Genomic DNA, 22,340 nt, shown 5'->3' on the forward strand with positions numbered 1-22,340 from the left:
GAGGTGCTGATGGCTGGCATACACTGGGGACCAGAAAAAAACTAAATGCTTTTTGTAGCATGTCAGCCAGAAGGCACAACACTGTGGTTCTGTTTTCAGTCCTGATTACCCTGGTTTGTAAATGGACAATGAGTCAAAAAAGACCAGAAAGGATATGATAAGATAGAGGTGTGAGCATAGCCACTCTACGGTGCAGGAGAACAGTTCAATGCACAATTAACTTATGCTGATGAGGAGAAATGGACATGATTATTTCATGCAGGCCAGACAATACGCCATTACTTCACCAAAATAAAATCACAGAAAGGCATTACAGTAGCAAACAATGGCAGAGCTGACTTATGCTTTTGCTCATTTCATACGTTGGTCTAGGTCTGCACCACTGAGCAAATTCAACTAGGAAGAGCTTGTGGCCTTCTCATACAAAGTATGCTTTCACTGATCATCTGTATACCTCTCATTAGTAACACTACTCTTTGGAAAGAAAGAATGCCATACAGTGGTCTTCTTCAGAGGCATAACTAAGATGGATCTAAAACTCAGTACACCATGGAAAAATGTCAAAGCTTTTACTCACTTTTTTAACTGTCACACAGAAGAGTTATTTACGTGTATGCAGATAAAACCTTGTATATATATATATATATATATATATATATATATATATATATATATATATATCGATAGATATATATATATATATATATATATATATTTTTTTACAGACATACACACCGGCCCTGAGAATCCATGTCTATCACAAGTTGCACTTACTTTCACACATGCAAACACATAATGACACTGCGCTGACAATCCGAGTCTATTATGAGATATGGACACAAACATGCACACAGCAAACTTACCTATAGGTAAACTGGAAATGACAATTCACCTATGCCATACCTTTGGGGTGTTAAGAGGAAGCCAAAGCATACAGATTAACCCACACACAGAAACAGGTGGCATACAGGCTTCCACAGAAGAAGCCACAGCTAGGAATTCAACCAGAGCCATTTGCTGTGAAATTGCAATGCATATCCAGGCCAACAATTAGCTACTTTCATACACATCTTGCTCCTATTAGACCACCAAACACAGACACTTGTATACAAAACTGATGCTTGTTATGGAAAATGCAAGAAATAATGGCTAACTTGCCATACACAATCATAAGCCAGAGCAATTCTAGTTTTACATATTTTTTACCATATTACAATATATTGTGCGACATTACTTCTGCATGCCATTACACAGATTGCATTTTAAGAGTAAACAAACAGCAGGGGTAAGTCACTTGCATCCACAAATGTCTTCCATTCTCATCAATTACAGCCTCTTTATTGACTGTTTGCACCACTGACATACAACTGTGATAAACAAAATAATAATGATAATGGTCATAAAAGTAAAGTATCCTGACTTTGCACAAATGCACACTAGGTTTGAAAAGCCATATTGGTGACGGTTTAAAATGAGCAAATGGCAAGGTTCAGTTACTCGCATCCACAAGCAGCTCCCACCCCTGCCTAGCAGGTACAGTCATCACTTCAGATGTCTGTGATAAAAAATAATGGCCACGTAATGCACTTCAACTTTGTCCCGTGCATAATTAATGTTGCAACTGGTCTAATGAGCAAATAGAAGCCCAGCAATAATATTTGCCTGTGTATATTTCAGATGTCTGACTCAAACAAACAAATAAATTAAACAATCACTCTCTTTCTTCTTCAGAATCAGGGACAAAGCCAAAAATAATTTGAAAGAGGGGAACCAAAATCTGGGACATATCTGAAATACTGTTGTACAACTGTGCAGAGATGAGTGTGTTAATTTCAGACAAAGACAGATCTCACCCACACCAGCCAGTTCTGGCCACTACAGTGGAGAGAATTAACAGGTTTTGCACAGCCAGGATTTTCTAAAGGATATAGGTTCATAGGTTCGTACTAGGCTATCTGCCCTAAGGCATTTATAAGCCTAGCCAGAGTGTATGTGGCTTACACCACCCCTTAGGATGAGAATACTATGCCCTTTTAGGGTTTAGTTTACTATGCCTCTGTCTAGTAGTGACACAGAGATGACCCCCGGTGTAAACCTACCATCTCCCATCCACTCGTCGAGATTTCTCTTGAATAGAGTCAGTGAGGGGCTCTGCCTAACATGGACTGGGATTCTGTTCCAGAGTGTAGGGAGCCTCTGGGTTATGAATCTGTCCCTCCAGCACGTCCTATTTATTTCTGTGTTGAGGTTTAAGTCACTTGTTCTCGTGGCTCTGATGGATTTGGATTTTCTGAGGTGGAGCATGTCCATTAATTCAGGATTGGACATGGCCTTGTACGTCAGGCACAGATCACCTCTGAGTAGGCGGTATGCGACTGAATAGAGCTGGAGTTTTTACAGTCGGGCAGCATATGACATATGTTTAAGACCCTTTATCCGCTTGGTGAGGAACTTTTGGGGTCTTTCCAACTGCTGCAGGTGTCGGGTGAGATACATCCCAAATGGGGCATTGTACTCAATCATTGGCCTGATAAGAGAAGAGTACAGGGGCACAATGACCTCTCTTGATCTAGATGTGAAACCCTTCATGATAAGGTGGGCAATATAGAAGGTCTTCCTAACCACTTTGGCAATGTGAGTGTCAAATGAGAGGTTACTGTCAACCTGGGTCCCTAGGTCCCCGATTACCTCTTTCGTACTTAATGGATTACCACCTATGTGGTAATTTGTCGGTACTTTGTTTTTCCCAAAGGGTATGACTATACATTTTTTGGCGTTCAGCTTAAGGCCATGGCTCTGGCACCAATTATCCGTTTCTATGAGGCCTCTCTGAAGGATGTTTGTGTCCACTGGAGTATCAATTATGGTGCCCAGTTTGCAGTCATCTGCGAACTTTGTCAGCCACAATCCTCCTATGTTTGCCTGTACCTCATAAAAATAAATGCCGAACAAGAGGGGGCCCAGGACTGAGCCCTGTGGGACACCGCTTGTGACTGGCTTAGAGTCTGACATAGCTCCAGCAACTCTGACCCTGTGGGTTCTGTCCTTGAGCCAGTTTGCAACCCATCTTGTGACATATGGGTTTACATTTAAGCTGGTGAGTTTGTCTATGATGCCCGAGTGGGGTATTGTGTCAAAGGCTCAAGGTAGGCTGTGTGAACTGCCTTACCCTCATCAATGGCCTTAGTGACTGTTTCAAAAAGTCGACCAAGTTCAAAAGGCAGGATCTGCCCTTGACAAAGCCAAATTGGGTAGGATCCAATGTCTGTAGGTCCCCAATGTCTTTGTTTATGAGTTCCATAATGATCCTCTCCATAGCTTTGCAGACCAGGCTCGTCAAGCTTATGGGGCGGTAATTTCCAGGGTCCGTAGAAGCACCGCCTTTGTGAAGTGGGACCACTGTTGCCGTATGCCACTCTTTGGGTACGTATCCTGTAGTAAGGCTAAGATTAAACAGCAGCCTTATTGTGTGGGTTTAGTTCCTCTTGGAGTTCATGTAGTACACAGCCCGGGACACCATCCGGTCCCATTGACGCTGTGTTTTTAGCTTTAGAGAGGGTGGCTCTCACCTGGGCATCTGAGATGTTAGGGAGGCTACACTCTGCTGGGATAGTTGTTTCTCCTTTTGGGGGAGAGGGGGAGGAGAAATTTGCACTGATCCTGTCTGCCAGAATGTTGGCAATGTCAGTGGGTTCAGTGTATTTTGTGTCATTTTGGACTAACTCTGAGCATATCTGGGAGTTTCCACCCAGGTTTCTAACATAGCTAAAGAAGGCCTTGTGATTGTCTTTTGTGTCTTTTGCGATTTTTCTCTCAAAGTTGGCCTTGGATGATTTTATGAGTGATCGTAGTTTTTTGCTAGTACTGATCAGAGACGCCTTCCCTTTTAGGGATTTTGCTCTGTCATGTAGTAGCTTCCTCCTCCTGTTGTAAAAGTTTGTTTATGGCTGGGGTCCACCAGAGCGGGCGCCTGCCTTTGGGGGAATGGGTCTTGGTTTTATTTGGGATTGCATGATCCATGCATTCTTGAAGGTGCCCATAGAAGGCATTTGCAAAGGATTCAGCCGTGTGGGTTGTGGTTTCCACTGGCCCAGGGGCTTTGAAGGATACCACTTCAGTCTTAAGAAGTGTGAAGTTTGCTTTTGAGAAGTTCTTCACTGTGGTCTTTTGTGCAGGGGGTGGGGGCGGGATGTGGATTTCCAGTGAGATTAATTTATGGTCTGATCTTACCAAAGAGGGATATACTTCTGGTGTGGAGAATTTTGTCCCCATGTTTGTGATGATCAGGTCTAGTATATTGTCTCCTCTTGTGGGAATGGTGACTAGTTGTTCCATTGCATTTGAGTTTATGAATTCTAGGAACCTTTGGGCTAGGGTGTTGGGGCTTGAGTAATGTTCCCAGTCTATGTTTGGGTAGTTGAAGTCTCCCAAAATGATGGTATTTGGAGAGACATTCATACTCTCCAGTGTCTTCAGGAAGGCTGTGTGGGGTTTGAGAGGGTGGTTTGTAGCATGCTACAAACTGTAAGGCAGTTTTGCCTATGGTTAGTTGCACCTGGATAGTTTCCGATGCTCCGTGCGTTGCCACTAACCTGGAGGTGTGGGTATCTTTGATGAAAATGGATACTCCCCCTCCTTTTGTGGTTCAGTCCAAGTTTTGGGGCCAGAAAGCATGATATGAGGTAAAACCTGATAGTGCTGGGGTGCTCTCAGGAGCCTTGAACCAGGTTTCAGTCACTGCACAGACATCAATGTTCTCCATACTGAGGAGGGCTTCGAGGGCGTGCATCTTGAGGTTTAGACTTCTGGCATCGAGCAGCATTACCCTTAGTTTTTTTCCACTTGTGTTTTCTAGGGAGGTAGGTTTGTCATTTGAGCCTTGCCTAAAAAAGGCACTATGGGGTGGCAAGAGCCTTGGCCAATATCTGGAAGCCCAGGTGTGACAGGTGCAAGCCATCCCTTGCGAAGCAGCGTGGCTTGTCAAGCATGTCATCCCAAGCAGACAGACATTGGATCCCCTTAGAATGACACCAGTAATTAAGCCAATTGTTAAAACTGATCATTTTGTCTTTGTACTGTGGCATCATTCTTGGTGAGGGTAAGATGCTGCTCAGGGTCAGGGTCATACCGGCCTGGGCTACATAATCAGAGAGCTCCTCTATGTCTCTTTTCATGTAGTCCAGGGAGGTACGTCTCAGGTCGTTCACACCGGCATGTACAATGACTGAGTCATATTTGTACTTGCTGTGGAGTGACCTGAGTGCTTGTGTTATGTGGCGGATTCTAGCTCCCGACAGGCAGCTTACTGTGACCTTTTCCTTGTTCAGTCTGGTGAGCGGGACGTCAGTGTGTCTGACTATGGAGTCACCTATTACGAGTGTGTCTGGCATGTTGTTTGGCCTTAAGGGCTGTGACTGTTTAGCACACTGACTTTGTGAACTATGTGTTGCATGTGCTATGTCTTGAGGTGGTGGTTGCTTGGGTGTCTGCTTCGGAGGCCTCTGTTGTTTTGGTAGATTTTTAATCTGCGCCTCCGAGTATGTTTTTGTGTGTTTATGTGTTTGGTTTGCTGTTGTGATAGTTCTATGTGAGACTGGGTTTGTGGTGTGCGTGGTTACCTTCACCTCCTGACTGGTCTTGCCAGTTCTGAATTGAGAGAGGTCAGCCTCCAGTTTGGCTATATAGTTGCATCTCTCGCATATATTTGTATTTGTTGGGAGGAGGAGAGGGTTGTCTATGTACATGAGGCAATTGTAACATTGCCTCAAGATTCCCAGATTCACCAGCTGAACAGGAGAGGACGCCAGCAACTGACCCTTCGACATCCTAGAAATAGTGAAAAAGATTGCTGTGTAACTGAGTCAGAAAGGACCTATAGGGAGATGTGTACTCAACAGAATGTAGGTGAATGAAGTACTTTCTTTTGTTTAAGAGTGCTTTACCTGTATAAAAATGCTTTAGGAGCAAGTGCTGAGCTTTTCAGATAGAGTATAGGCTGTTTAGATTGCAAGTAGAACAGTTCTAAGGGAAAAATTGAAGAGCAGACTTGGCGGAGCCAGAAAAAGTTTAACCTTGTTTAACCAGCGCTGCGCTATGCGCACGACCGCACAAAGCCGTGCAGAGGCGGATTTTAAGCAGTGAACTACAAAAGAGCTAGGAATGGTCCCAAAAGTACAGTTTTGTACCTACCATAAATGTAGATGTCCGATAGATATGCAACTGCAGTCATAACATATGGGTTGTCCTGCCTCAGGCAGCCCTCGGTCAGCTGGATTCCAAAGTCTGGGTCCGACGTCGGCTGATGTCACATTTCTCTCCGACGTCAGAGCGGCTGGAGTATATAAGCATCAGCCGACGCCATCTTCTTCACTGTTTCTTGCCCCAGATGCCAGGTGCTTCCAATGAAGGCTGTAATCAAATTGGAAGATAAAAATAGGTTTCCAGACAATAAATAAGCAATAAACAGATACACCATAACAGATATCCCCAGCTAAGGATAATAGGGATAGGAGTGGACCCAAGGCATAGAGGGGAAGGAGGGAGGGAAAACCCGACTGCAGTTGCATATCTATCGGACATCTATATTTATGGTAGGTACAAAACTGTACTATGTCCTTCAAGAATGCAACTGCAGTCATAACATATGGGTTGAATACCATAGCTTAGCTGGGGGAGGTGGTATGCTCTAAGAAAAGGATGGTGTAGCTATCAATCCCTGCAGGACTGCCGAAGCAAAACCTGCTCTGGATCTGGAATATAAAGGGAGGTTGTAGTGTTTGGAGAATGTATGCACGGAGCTCCATGTAGCAGCTTCTAGAATGTCTTTTGTAGGCACCCCTCTTAAGAATGCTGTAGAGGTGGCTGTAGCTCTGGTGGAGTGTGGTCTGACATTGGCTGGTACACTCTTTCCATGGAAGGAATAACAGAATCTGATGCAATGCCCAATCCATTTTGAAAAAGTCTGTTTGGAAATTGCTTTTCCTTGTACTCCAGGGGCGTAAGCTACAAAAAGCTGATCATACTTCCTACTGGTCTTGGTTCTGTCCAGGTAGTAGCGAAGTTGTCTGTGAATGTCCAAGGTATGCAACAGTCTTTTCCCTTTGTTCTCAGGATTGGTAAAGAAAGTAGGCAGATGAATTGCTTGATTTAAAGAAACCTTAGATACCACTTTTGGCAGAAAGGTAGGGTTGGTTCGTAAGGAGACCCTGTCTCTGTGAAAAGGTTATAAACGGTGGTATTGCCATTAGGGCCTGTAATTCTGAAACCCTTCTTGCTGAGGTAATTGCCAACAGGAAAGCTGTCTTCCATGAGAGAAATTGTAAGTCCACCGAAGCTGCTGGCTCAAAGGGGGGTAGAGTCAGTTTTTCTAGGATAAAGTTGAGGTCCCAAGCTGGTACTGGATCCTTTCTTGGTGGCTTTATATTCTTGATTCCCCTAAGGAATTGCCTTAACAAAGGATGTGAAAACACAGGCGGATCAGTGTTGTATCTAGCTGAAATAGCTAAAGCATGTATTTTTATGGAAGAATATGAGAGTCCATTCTGTAGCATATCTGCCAAGTATTCCAGAATGAGTGGGATGTTCAATAATGATGCATCATGACCCTTGCTGGTATTCCAAATGCTGAATCTCTTCCATTTTGCTGAGTAAACCTTTCTGGTGGATGGTCTTCGGGCTTCTGTTAGTATCCGCTGAACTTCCTTAGAGAGATAGATTGAGGTTATTCATGGGATTTCCCAAGCTGTTAGCTGCAGCGTCTGAATGTTGGGATGTACTGTCTTGAAGTTGTGTTGAGTCAAAAGATGGGGCCATTGGGGAAGGGCCCACTTTTTGTTGTGACATATGCTCCGTAGTAGTGGGTACCAGTGTTGTCTTGGCCAGTCTGGAGCTATTAGGATCCCCTTGGGCTTCTCTGCTTTAATCTTTAGTAATACTGTGGTCATCAGTGGCAGAGGTGGGAATGCATAGATTTTTAGGAAGTTCCAGTTGAATGAGAGAGCATCTATTCTCCATGCTTGTGGGTGATATGTCCTTGAACAGAACTTTTGTAGATGATGATTGAGGTGGGAGGCAAATAGGTCTACTTCTGGCCTGCCCCATGTCGAGGTGAGTCGTATGAAGATTTCTGGATGTAACCTCCACTCGTGGGGGTCCAGGAAATTCCTGCTTAGGTTGTCCGCCAGCACATTGTATTTGCCTGGAACAAACTGGGATTGCAACTGTATGTTTAGGCTCAGTGATTTTTCCCAAAGATTCATTGTCAGTCTGCAAAGGGGGTAAGAATGGGTGCCCCCCTGCTTGTTTATGTACCACATCACAGTGGTGTTGTCTGTCCGTATTAGCAGGTGGCCTTGCTGAAGTTGTTGTCGAAATGCCTCGATGGCATGCATTACTGCCAGCATTTCTTTTTGGTTGATATGCAGATGTGTTTCCTTTGGAGACCATTGTCCTTGAATACATCTGCCCTCCATGTGCGCACCCCATCCTAGGTCTGAGGCGTCTGTGGTCATGGTCTGTGTTATCTGAGGTTTTTTGAACGACATACCTGTGTTTGCCTGGCTTACCGAGGCCCACCATAAAAATTCCTTTTGTAGGCATGGAATGAGCGGTATGGTTGTCTCTAGGTTGTTGCTGTGTTGAGACCATAAGCTTTTCAGGTACCATTGAAGCTTTCTCATGTGTAGTCTTGCTAATGGAACCAGTAGAATACAGGATGCCAAGTAACCCAGGGCCTGTAGGAATCTCCTTGCAGTCATCTGGGTGAGCTTTGCCAAACCTTTGAAATAATGAGTTAACTTCTTTTGCTTGTCTTCTGTCAGGTAAGCCATTTGAGAGGCTGTGTCTAGTTTGGCTCCTAAGAAGGTTATTTGCTGGGATGGCTGAAGTCTTGACTTTTGGAAGTTGACTGTGTATCCCAGAGCCTGTAGCAATTGTATCACATAATTCAAGTTTTTTGTCAAAATCAGTTTGTCGTCTGCTTGTATGAGGCAGTCGTCCAGGTACGGGTAAATTTGGATCCCCTGGAGCCTGCAATGAGCAATTACTGAAGCCAGGCATTTTGTGAATACTCTGGGCGCAGTAGATAAGCCAAATGGCAATGCTGAGAATTGATAATGCTCTGGCCCTGCAAGAAATCTGAGGTATCTTCTGCAGCTGTGTCTGATAGGGACATGCAGGTATGCCTCCTTGAGGTCCAGAGTAATCAGCCAAGACCCCTTGCCCAGCATGGGAAGGAGTTGCTGCAGAGTCAGCATTTTGAACTTTGGTACTATGAGAAAAGTGTTTAATGGGGACAAATCCAGTATTGGTCTCCATTGAGGTTCTTTTCTTGGAACAAGGAACAGTCTTGAATAAAACCCCTGGGCCTTGTTCTTGTTGTGGAACTTTTTCTATTGCTTTGATCTGAGCAAGCAGAGAAATTTGCTTGATAGCCTCTGACCTCTGGTTTTGTGGTAGGTTTGGCATGCCTTGTTTTCTTGGCAAGGTATGAAAGTGGAACCTGTAACCTTGGTCTATAATGTCCAAAATCCATTTGTCCTTTGTCAATCTGTGCCAATTGTCTGAAAACAGAGATATTTTTCCGCCCAAAGGAGCTTCTGTTTGCTCCTTGGTCAGCGGAAGTAGAGGAAAGTCATTGAGATTGTCCCTGTGGGGCAGGAGAAACCCCTGTGTCACTTCTTTGGTTTGCTGGTTGCCATTGTTGTCCCCGTAGGAACCTCTGTATTGTCCTCTTCCTCGGCCACGCCTGTTTTTGCCCTTTGAAATCTTTCAGGATTAGGAAAGGACCAGTTTTTAGAAGGCCAATTCCTGCTGAATCTGGGTGGCTGAACCTGGAGGAAATCTTTGACTGTCTGAACTGACTTGGCTTTTTCCTCAATGGACTTTAACACATCTTTAGCATTAGCACCAAAAAGCTTGCTCTTTTCCAAGGGTGCATCAAGAAGTTTTGCCTTAACATGATCTGGTAGAGGTTGTTCTTTTAACCATGCATGTCTACGAATGACTGCCCCTGTCATAGCTGCCCTACATGAAGCTTCCAATGCATCATATCCACACTGAAGAAAGTGATTGCTAACCTGCTGAGAATTATGTACAGCCTCCTGTAAAGACTTCCTATCTAAAGGTTCAGGAGAGGCCAAAGTTTTCTGTAAATCATCTAACAGGTAATCCTGATATTGAAACATATGAAAGAGACAATTGAGAGCTCTCATAGATAAAGTAGTGGAGGTGTAAACCTTCTTCCCCCATCTCTCTAATGACCTAGCTTCCCTGTTGGAAGGCAAAGGATTTTTGGAGGTGGTAGCTGAAACCCCTTTCGGTCCCTGTGAAATTGTTTCTAAATCAACAGCATGGGCCCTAAAGAAATGAGAATGTGTTTCTGGGACCCTATAGTATCTGTCAGGCTTGGCAGGAGCAGGAGGAAGAGTATCAGGGGTAACACTGGAGTCAGAGTATAGATCATCCAAAACATCAAGCACAGGAGGTATAGCTAAGGGCCTGTGTTGGGGCTTTTAAGGAAGGTTCAAGGCTTTCTGGAATCAGAATGTTCCTGGCCTTGCCACTTAAAATGTTCCCTCATGGAATGCAGAACATACCCAGAAGAAATAACCTCAGGAGGGAGGCCGAGGGATGGAGTCCTCTGCATCTGAGTCCTCATAGGTCTGGAAGGGCTCTTCCTGGCTATCGGAGTGAACAGAGTCCTCAGAATCTTCATCTGAAGGGAGAGGGTCAGAGGGTTCAACCCTGGGCCTCTTATCAGGAGGAGGCTGGGATCCTCTCTCAGGATGGGCCTGGGAACCTCTGATCATGGAAATTAAGTCTGCGGCCATAGTCATGATTTGTGTTTCAGGAGTAGGCTGAGGTAAGGCTTTAGCAGTAAGGTGCTTGGTCTTGCTGGCTGCCTTAGCACGTGTGTAGGCCTTGACAGACATGGACATGGGAGGCCTAGCAGCTCCACGTGCAGGAGTGACCTTATCCACAGCAATGGTCTCGGGCATTTCCTCGGTTTCAGTATCCGGAAGAAAATCAATAACTGGCGTCGGTGTGGTCTCCGGTATCGGAGGTATCGGTAACGCGGTATCTTCGGTTCGGAGCGGTGAAATAACCGCCTCAGAGGGAACCGGGGCACTCGCGGTAGGTTTTGGTGTGGTGTCAGAGGAAGACGCGGGCCGAGGATGTCGGTCCCGGTCTTTTCGTTTCTTAGGAGTTTGCGATGACGGTAGTTCCGACGGCATTGTATAATCGTATTTTTCACCGAAAAAGTCTTCAGCGAACTCCGCCCGGCGCCTGAGAGTGCACTTATTGAAGCGAGCACAGGCGGCACAGGATGAGACGTCGTGGTCTGGGCCAAGGCAAGGATGCAGTAAGAGTGGAAATCCTTATGAGGTATTTGTTTACCACAAGATAGACAATTATTTACTTTTTCAGTAATTTCTGACATCGGCTGAGGCAAGAAAAGGTCCCCAACGGGGTACTTAGCTTTTTTGATGACTTCGGATTCGAAGAATACAGGAGCTGACCGACCGGCACTTGCGAACTGCTTCTGCTTCGTTCACCGCGCGGCAAGAAAGACTGAAGAAGATGGCGTCGGCTGATGCTTATATACTCCAGTCGCTCTGACGTCGGAGAGAAATGCGACATCAGCCGACGTCGGACCCAGACTTTGGAATCCGGCCGACCGAGGGCTGCCTGAGGCAGGACAACCCATATGTTATGACTGCAGTTGCATTCTTGAAGGACATCAACCAATTACTACATCTTCTTGTGCTGAGGTCACTTCCCCCAAGGACAGGTAGGCTGCTCAAGGTTCCCTACTCCCACTGGTGAGCAAAGAAACTTCCTTCTATCCAAGTAAGGTAATGGACAACACAGGAACCACAGCCCAGAATACAGCAATGCCTGTATACTCGTCTAAACTAGTCGAGAAAGGTGGGAAAACAAGGATTATTTTTTTGTTTTTTTTTTGTAGAAATACACAGAAAATGCAGAGACAGTGATAAATTAGTTACACAGGCTAGCACACTTTAGTGGGCAGCCTCCACAGTTAAATTAAACAAACAAACAAGCAAACTTTCGATTAAATTCGACTAAATGTAACTTTAAGTGCAGATTTAAAAATAAATGCAGTAATCAGAAAAAAAAACAGTTCAGGCTAGTTGAAAGTAAGCAACAGAAGCTATTTCCAGTGGGAAAAAAAGCAAATATGCTTAAATCCAGAAGGTAGTCGCTTTTTCGAGTTCCTTGCTGCTAGGACCACTCTGTAAACCCACGTGGAGCTTGTCTGAGCAGTATAGCCAGAAAAAAACGCCCAGAGGCGGATTTTAAGCAGTGAACTACAAAAGAGCTAGGAATGGTCCCAAACAACCAATTACTACAGCGTCTTGTGCTGAGGTCACTTCCCCCAAGGACAGGTAGGCTGCTCAAGGCTCCCCACTCCCACTGGTGAGCAAAGAAACTTCCTTCTATCCAAGTAAGGTAATGGACAACACAGGAACTACACCACAGCCCAGAATACAGCAATGCCTGTATACTGGTCTAAACTAGTCGAGAAAGGCGGGAAAACAAGGATTATTTTTTCGTTTTTTCAGGGGGGGGTTTTGTAGAAATACACAGAAAATGCAGAGACAGTGATAAATTAGTTACACAGGCTAGCACACTTTAGTGGGCAGCCTCCACGGTTAAATTAAACAAACAAACAAGCAAACTTTCGATTAAATTCGATAAATGTAACTAAGTGCAGATTTAAAAATAAATGCAGTAACCAGAAAAAAAAAACAGTTCAGGCTAGTTTAAAGTAAGCAACAGAAGCTATTTCCAGTGGAAAAAAAAGCAAATATACTTAAATCCAGAAGGTAGTCGCTTTTTCGAGTTCCTTGCTGATAGGACCACTCTGTAAACCCACGTGGAGCTAGTCTGAAGCTCAAATGTATGTGATTCTTTAATTAGTGACTGCAGTCTGCAACCCTCAATGATTTACCATAAATTTTTATAAGGAACTCGTATGACACAAACTCAGGGAAATCTACGAAATCAGGAAAGTACAGCAACGTACCATAACAGCAGACATATTCTACTAAACACAATTGCAGTATTCCAGTACTTGTGGGTTACCTGATGAGGGTCACCTGACATCCAGCCGAGGTACTAAAGCCTGAAGGCCTTTTTGATATGCCATATATCTCGTAGAATTATAAATTTACACATTCAAATACCAGGCTACTCTATTTAAGATCTGCATGTTCTCTTTTCATTATAGTTCACAAGAGAGGGAAATATATCTGTTTCATAGGTGAATAATAGCCTAACTTCTCTGAAGGGCCATTTTAAGCCTAGTCAATAACTCAGGGTCAGAATCAAACCTGTACCTTGTGGTTATGAGGTGAAGTCCTTAACCATTATGCTAAACCCAACCCACTACTCCAGGCTGTACATTTCGCACGTTTTTCCCCCCATTTGTTAATTTGTTTCTTGAATGATACTTAAATACACAGACTATCCATGGGCTTGTTTTCTGATAAGGCTCAAGGTCTACAAAAACTACAAGTACTGTTGGAGATTCCTTGCTGGGTGAGGAAAGTAATCTGTTTTTTTGTCTGTGAGTTGCTTAAACTAATAGAGCTGCTTTCTGTTTTAACTGTTCTACTTTGTTTTCTATTTTGAGAAATCCGCTTGGTCTGGTGTTTAAAGTTTTTTTTTTAAATAGATGTTTTGCAAAATAGCATCTGTAACACTAGGCTGCTTTCTCATGGTACGGTATGGAGCATACACATGAAGTGTCCTTTCAATTAACAGTTCTACTCCAATTTGTTTGTACTGTCTTCCGGCCCGAGTTGTGTCACAAATCATCTGCAGACCAGTGTACCTACCCTGATTATGTACTCATATCAGAAGTGCATAAATAGCTAAATTACCAGTCTGTCTATAATGTCATCCTGACTGACTAACATGAGCTGTGGGTAGTGAATAAATAATAAGACAGTAAGCACAGGGGACTTTCAATGTGGCTACACACCATGTAACAGGTTGATTTGAACTCTTCCATGTGAAAACAGAAACTGAGGAAAAAAAGAGCCACTGAAACTGTCAGTTTGGGTAAAATTTGGTTACTGGCTAATAATTACCCTGCCTTGATACCAGAAAAGAAGTAATTTGGAGAACTTGACAGAAAACCAACCAGAAAAGGAGAAGAGAAAACTTCAGCAGGGAAGAATCTTGCAGCTGTTAAGCAAAAGCTGTTCAAGTTTCAGCTCTAGTACAGGAGATGGCTTCAGTAATTTAAAAGAAAAAATAAATGCAATCAGTTATTTGAAATAAATGAAACTCTGAAGGGATATATAAACTCAAACAATAAAAGCCTAGAAAAACAGAAGTCTTAGCTAGCTAGATGAACTTATAAAACTGCAAAAATCAGCTGGAATGAAGAAAAAGGTGGCTAAGTATGAAACTTCTCAAAAACAGCTGTTTGAAAAAATGGTAGTTAGAAGACACGAGTGCACAAAGAAAACCTGATTTTCTGCTCTACCAGAAAACCTGAAGTAAACAAACTGATGATTTCATTAAATTACAAATAAGCAACACAAAAGATGTTCTACATCAGGATTTGTTAAATGAAAGGACACATCATGTGTATACTCCAAACACTGGCATGAGAAAGCAGCAAATACCTACATTAGTAAAGATGCAATCATACCAGTTAATCCTGGCAAAACTGTGCCAGAAAGGAAAAGTATTAAAACTGAAGCTAAAAAAAGAGCAGACACAAGGAATAAAAATTAGGTGTATCCACAGATCTCTGGGCTTATTTTCATGACAGGCTGAGAAGCCTGGTGATCTAGGAAAAACTTGGAGTAGAAGTGCCGCTCCTTCGGATCGACAGGAGCCAAATTAAGTAGTATAGACATCTTCTATGGATGTCTTCTGGTCAAGTCTTGTTGGAGGTGATCCAAGAATGGCCTAGGATGTTGACTGTTTTTGGGATTCCCAGGAGAAACTGTAATATCCTAGTGAAACTGTGAACCAAAAGAAAGTACAGTTTTGTACCTACCATAAATGTAGATGTTCGAGTGCTCATACAGCTGCAGTCATTACAGATGGGTTATCCTGCCGTCAGGCGGGTCCTCGGTCGGCCGAATACCAAAGTCTAGGTCCGGCGTCGGTTGTCGTCACTTCTTCCCTGACGTCAGTGCGGCAGGGGTATAAAAGAGGCAGCCAACACCATTTTCTTCAGTTTTTCTTGCCCCAGATGTCAGGTGCCCCCAGAAGGAAGGCAAAACATAAAGTTATGCAAACATGCAATACAGAATAATCAAAAAACAGTAGTTGCAAGCAAATACACCATAAGAGAATACCCCAAATAGGTTGTATGATAAGGTGTTTGTCATAAGGCTTGTCCTAAGAGGGGACGGAGGGGGGGGTAACCTGGACTGCAGCTGTATGAGCACTCGAACATCTACATTTATGGTAGGTACAAAACTGTACTATGTTCATCATGCATACAGCTGCAGTCATTACAGATGGGAAGAATCCCAAAGCTAAGTAGGGGTGGTAGGCACTAAGTGGAACTAGGAGAAGCGAGGATGCCCTGCAAGACTGCTGTGGCAAAACCTGCTCTAGATTTAGAGAATAGTGGGAGGTGATAGTGCTTGGAGAAAGTGTGCACTGAACTTCAGGTGGCTGCTTCCAAAATGTCCTTGGTAGGGACCCCCCTGAGGAAGGCTGCAGAGGTAGCGGTGGCCCTGGTGGAGTTGGATCTGATGCATGCAGGCACAGTTTTTCCATGAAATGAGTAACAAAAGCGTATGCAGTGGGCTATCCATTTTGATACTGTCTGTTTGGAAATAGCCTTTCCTTGAGCACCTGCAGCATAGGACACAAAGAGTTGCTCAGATTTCCTGAATGGCTTTGTCCTGTCTAAATAGTAACGAAGTTGTCTGTGAATGTCCAAGGAATGCTAGGAATGTAGTAGTCTTTCCCCTTTGTTTTGTGGATTAGGATAAAAGGTAGGTAAAGTGGATAGTCTGATTCAAAGCTACACTGGATACTACCTTTGGCATAAAGGTAGGGTTGGTTCATAAGGAAACTCTGTCCTGATGGAAAATGATGAATGGTTGCACAGCCATGACAGCCTGTAGCTCCGAAACCCTGCGTGGTGAGGTGATAGCCAGAAGAAAGGCTGTTTTCCATGAAAGTATTGTAGCTCTGTTGAAGAAGCTGGCTCGAAGGGAGGAAGGGTCAGCTTTTCCAATACGAAGTTGAGGTCCCAAGCAGGGACTGGTGGTTTCCTTGGGGGATTTATATTCTTTGCCCCTCTGAGGAACTGCCTTAAGAGAGGATGAGAGAATAAAGGAGGATCTGTGTTGTATTGTGCAGAAATGGCTGAAGCGTGGATCTTGACGGAGGAGAAGGAAAGTCCATTGTTTAACATCTCAGCTAGGTACTGTAAAATTTGAGGTATATTTATTAACCAAGGATTCTGTCCCTTTTCTTGATTCCAGGCACAAAATCGTTTCCATTTTGCGGAGTAGGCTTTTCTAGTAGAAGGTCTTCTGGCCTCCAAGATGACATCCTGCACCTCCTTGGAGAGGAGAATCTGTTGGGAAATCAGGGAATTCTCCATGCAGCTAGATTTAAGGTTTTGAGTTGGCTGTGAAGGGTTTTGTAGTTGTGCTGGGACAACAGAAGAGGGACTAGAGGTAGGATCCATGGTGGGGAATGTGTCAGGCTCTTCAGGAGCAGATACCAGTGTTGCCTTGGCCAGTCTGGAGCAATGAGAATCATTTTCAGCCTCTCTGCTCTAGCTTTTAATAGAACTTTGGGCAGCAGAGGAAGAGGCGGGAAGGCATAGACTGTCAATGTTGTCCAATTGAAGGAAAGTGCGTCCACTTTCCAGGCCTGTGGATGATAGGTCCTTGAACAAAATTTTTTCAACTGGCAATTTCTGTGGGTAGCAAAGAGATCTATGTCTGGCTGTCCCCATGCCTGAGTTATCTTTGTGAAAACTTGAGGATGCAACTTCCATTCGTGTGGATCTGTCATATTTCTGCTTAGGTTGTCTGCCAGTGTGTTTTCCTTCCCTGGCAGGAATTGTGCCTGTAGTTGAATTTGCAATTCCAGTGCTGTGTTCCATAGAGTCATGGCTTGCCTTCACAGGGGGTATGAATGAGTTCCCCCCTGTTTGTTTATGTACCACATCACTGTGGTGATGTATGTCCTTATCAATAGCTGGCCTGGATGCAGTGGGTCTTTGAAGGTCATAATAGCATTTTGCACGGCTAACATTTCCTTTTGGTTGATGTGAAGGTGCTTCTCTTTTCGGGTCCATTTTCCCTGAATGCACTGATCTGTCATGTGTGCTCCCCAGGCGTAGTCTCAGGCGTCTGTTGTGATGCTTTGAGTTGCTTGAGGTACACAGAAAGGAAGACCTGTGTTTCTTTGGCAAGCTTGAGCCCACCACAAAAATTCCTTTTGAAGGCATGGAATGAGTGGTATAATTGCTTCCAAGCTGTGGCTGTGTTGAGACCATAAGTTTTTTAGGTACCATTGAAGTTTCCTCATATGCAGCTTTGCACATGGGATTAGTAGGATGCAAGATGCCATGAATCCCTGAGCCTGCAGGACTTTCCTTGCAGTTAGCCTGGTGAAAGTTGCCATTTTTCTTTAGTATTGAGACAATTGCCCTTGTTTGTCTGGCGTGAGGTAGGCCATCTGGGTGGTTGTATTCAAGCTGGCACCCAGGAAAATTATTTGTTGAGAGGGTATTAGTTTAGATTTCTTTTTGTTGACTGTGTATCCCAGGAAGTTCAACAGTTTTATTACAAACGCTAGGTGCTGCAGTAGTACGTCCTTGCTGTCCGCTTGGATCAGGCAGTCGTCCAGATATGGGTAGATTTGTATCCCTTGTAGTCTGCAGAATGCAATTACTGATGCCAGGTATTTCGTAAACACTCTGGGCGCAGTAGATAAGCCAAAGGGCAATGCAGAGAATTGGTAATGGGTTGAACCTGCAAGAAATCTGAGGTATCGTCTGCAATCTTGTCTGATAGGGACATGCAGGTATGCCTCCTTGAGGTCCAATGTTACCAGCCAAGACTCCTTGCCCAGCATGGGAAGAAGCTGCTGTAATGTGAGCATCTTGAATTTTGGCACCTGTAGATATGTGTTTAGGATGGATAGGTCTAAGATAGGTCTCCAATCTTTGTCTTTCCTTGGTGCCAGGAATAGTCTGAAATAAAACCCTTGACCTTGCTCTTTTGCAGGTACCTCGAATTGCTTTCATGTCCATGAGAGCTGAAATTTGTTTTTGTGCCTCTGCCCTTTGATTTTGTGGCAGGATTGGCATGCCTCTCATTTTTGGAAGGGTGTGAAAGTGGAACCTGTAGCCTCTGTCTATAATGTCCAGAATCCATTTGTCTTTTGTAACAATGTGCTAATTTTTAATTTTTTGAGAATAATGTCAGTTTTCTGCCCAAAGGTGCTGCCATTAAAGCTTTGCTTGGCAGGTGTAGGGGGAAGTCATTGTGTCTGTTTTTTAAAAGACTGTGATCTGTCTTCTCCACCTCTTGGGGATGGTGCTTGCCACTGTCTGGCTCTGAAAGATCCTTGAGGTTGCCCTCTACCCCTTGGGCATCTGTATCTTCCCCTTTGAGGTCTGTCCGTGGCTGGAAAGGACCAATTTTTTGAAGGCCAGTTCCTACTGAAAGGTGGAGGTTGTACCTGCAGGAAATCTTTCACTGTTTGCATTGATTTCGCTTTTTCCTCCATTTTCTTTAGTACCTCCTCAGCTTTAACACCAAACAATACATCTTTTTGAAGAGGTGCATCTAATAATTTAGCTTTGACATGATCTGGTAAGGTTTGTTCTTTGAGCCAAGCATGCCTACGTATAACAGAATCCTTAACAGCAGCTCTACATGAGGCCTCTAAAGCATCAAAACCACACTGCAAGGTATGTTTACCCACTTGCTCTGCACCATGCAACAAATCCTGCAACTCTTTTAAATCTGGTTGTTCTGGTTGTGTCATCTTGCTTTTCAGCTGAGATATCAAAAACTGTTGATACTTTAACATATGGAACTGACAGTTTAATGCCCTCATGGTTAAAGTGGCCGAGGTGTACACCTTTTTCCCCCACCTTTCTAAAGCTCTGGAATCTATCTCTGAAGGTAATGGGTTTTTAGCAGTAGAGGCCTTAATTCCCTTGGGACCCTGGGAAATAGTTTCTGGGTCAGCAGTATGGCTTTTATATAGGAACTGGTGAGAATCAGGAACCCGGTAATACCTGCCTGGTTTAACAGGAGCTGGAGGCAAAGAATCTGGATTAAGGCTGGCTTCTGTGTACACATCATCCAATATATCTAAAACAGGAGGGATAGCCAGGGGCCTATGCTGGGGGAGCAGAAGAAATTCCCTGAGCCTTTTCTTGGAATCTGAGTAATCTTGGCCTTCCCAGTGAAAGTGTTCCCTCAATGTATGCAGGGTTTCCCCAAAAGAGTAGTCCTCTGGGGGGGGGAGACCGAGGGAATAGACTCCTCTGCATCAGAGTCTTCGAATGGAGAATAGGCATAATCCTGGTCCTCAGATGGTTCTGATGTAATAGAAGCTTGATCTGAGGAAGGGTAGTCTTCCTCTAATCTGGGCCTTTTGTCAGAGGGGGGGTTGAGAACCCCTGATAAGAGTAATGAAATCCTCAGCCATTTTAAGCATCTGCGTTTTAGGCATGGTGCCTTGAGAGGGGGTCTGAGGAACCTGTTTTTTGGTTTTCATGGCTGCTTTAGATTTAATGAAGGCTTTAACAGAGAAGGAGGAAGGCCTGAAGACCCCTTGAGAAATGGCAGGCCTGTCTAAATTCTGAGTTTCCCCGCCAGGAGTGGCGTCGGTATCTGTAGTAGGAATGGGGGCCGAGGAGCCTGCGACCTCGGGTACTGAAGACACCGGTAATGTAGTGTCATCGGTACTCAGGGGCTGCGTAGGCACCTCGCTGAGTACCGGAGAACCGGTAGTCGGCCTTAGTGTGGTCTCAGTAGACGGTGCGGACTTCGTATGTCGGTCCTTATCTTTGCGTCTTTTGCTCAAAACTGGAGTCAGAGTATCCGACGACATAATATAATTAAATTTTTTGCCAAAAAAGTGAAGGGCGAACTCCGCCTGACGCTTAATAGCGTGCTTGTTGAATCTAGCACAAAAACGGCAGGCCGAGACGTCGTGGTCTGGGCCTAAGCAAGGTATACAGAAAGAGTGGAAATCCTTATGCGGTATTTGCTTCCCACATGAAATGCAATTATTAACTTTGTCTGACATCGGTCTGAAGCAAGAAAAGTTTCCCCAATGGGGTACTTAGCTTTCAAGAAGACTTCGGCTGAAATACTTTCGTAAATCTCAGGAGCTGGCCGACCAGCACTTGCGAACTGCTTCTGCTTCGGGCACCACGCAGCAAGAAAGACTGAAGAAAATGGCGTTGGCTGCCTCTTTTATACCCCTGCCGCACTGACGTCAGGGAAGAAGCGACGACAACCGACGCCGGACCTAGACTTTGGAATTCGGCCGACCGAGGACCCGCCTGACGGCAAGATAACCCATCTGTAATGACTGCAGCTGTATGCACGATGAACATCGGGAAATAATGTGAATGGTAATGCATTTTATAGCAATTTGGTTGGTTAAACACAACTCTCTTCTGCCTCTGTACCATGGGGAGTGGCAGTCTTTACTGAAATTTGCATTTTTAATTAAGTTTAATGTGTTAGTTTCATCACCTTCGGTTTACTGAAATATGCCCTCTGCCTTTCTCCTGTCCCACTCGCGCATCATGAGGTTTGGAGCTGGGCGTAAAAACAGGACGTAAGCAAATTAAAAGCTTTCCATACAAACTGCACTCTATGATGGTGCTTTGTAGGAGTAATAGTTGGAATGTTTACTTTTCCAAGAAATGCAAATCTATTTTTGCATTCTGAAACAATACAAATGAACATTAATTTTTCCACTTTTTACATCCACTGTTCACTATTTTTAGGATTGTGCTGAAAACCAGCTAGTCAAGTACATCTTATAGCAATAACCCACGCCTGGGTGTGGGTAATGCTAAATTTACCCACGGTTGGCGTGGTTTGGTCCCGAGGGCCGAGGATAAACAAAGCCAACCGTGGGTAATAGCATTACCACCAGGCGTCAATTATTATATGACATTATTTAAGAAAAGAAACTATTACTTTTCTTAAATAATGGCATAATATAATGCCTGTTTACTGCCCTTCTGCAGATGTCTGGCATCCGGCAGTTCTGATGTACTGCGCGCCTGCGCAGTACATCAGAGCTATGGGCAAAAGCAATGGAGAAAGCAAGATCTCCGTTGCTTTTTTAGTCTCGCTATGTTAAATGAGTTTAACATAGCGAGACAATTAAAATAAGCAGCGGACATCTCCGTTGCTTATTTTAAAACTGTCTCGCTATGTTAAACTCATTTAACATAGCGAGACATAAAAGCAACGGAGATCTTGCTTTCTCCGTTGCTTTAAAACACTGTCTCGCTATGTTAAATGGGTTTAACATAGCGAGACCTTTAAAATAAGCAGCGGAGATCTCCGTTGCTTATTTTAAAGCTGTCTCGCTATGTTAAACCCATTTAACATAGCGAACAATTTAAAAGCAGTTATACTAATGGAAAAAAGTCCGGGCGACCGGACCTTTTTCCATTAGCATAACTCGATTTACAACAGGCACGCTGGCCAATCAGCGTGCACGTTTTGGGGGGGTCATGGTATAATAAACATTTTAACATAGTCTTCTGCCACACTTGCTGGTAAACAAATTGATGGACTGTTTTTGTTAAGAGTACATCCACATTTCTTAGCTATACAAGAATTACTATACACATTCCCTATTATGTATGCAGAAAAAGGAAAGTTTGCAGCAACAATTATCCAATGAGCTTCTACAACTATACAATCCAAAGTGTAATGCAAGAAGTAAAGTGTGGGAGCTGTATCGGGCCTGCACATTAAAAGTGACTACACCCTTTATTTACGTTAACAGATGGCAGTAATCACTGCTCACTTTAAACTGCAAGCTTTCTATCATTAAGGCAAATACCTAGCAATTAAGGTCTCAGGATCAAGTCAGAAGTCTGTATGGATATGGTTAACGAAATCTAAATGAAGCAGAGTTTATATATTTTTGATAAACTGGGACCTTGATTAGCATCACACAGACAGTTATAATTCAGAACTTGCCAAAGGAATGTTTCTCCAAGTCAAAAGTAGCCTGTACTGACAGACAGCTGTAAATTAAATAACTACAACACAGTCATCCCCCAAGCCTACAAATAAGCATCCCTCTGCCTATCATGT

At 43.9% G+C, this 22,340-nt stretch overlaps 1 protein-coding gene across 7 annotated transcripts in view; it reads right to left on the bottom strand.

Annotated features, from left to right (window-relative positions):
• CASK (calcium/calmodulin dependent serine protein kinase) overlaps positions 1-22,340 on the bottom strand; it is a 4,132,188-nt gene that overhangs the window by 2,471,286 nt on the left and 1,638,562 nt on the right. The window lies entirely within an intron of this gene.

Source organism: Protopterus annectens, chromosome 5.part0 (assembly GCF_019279795.1).
Source record: "Protopterus annectens isolate FY-2018-M chromosome 5.part0, PAN1.0, whole genome shotgun sequence".
NCBI classification, from domain to species: domain Eukaryota; kingdom Metazoa; phylum Chordata; order Ceratodontiformes; family Protopteridae; genus Protopterus; species Protopterus annectens.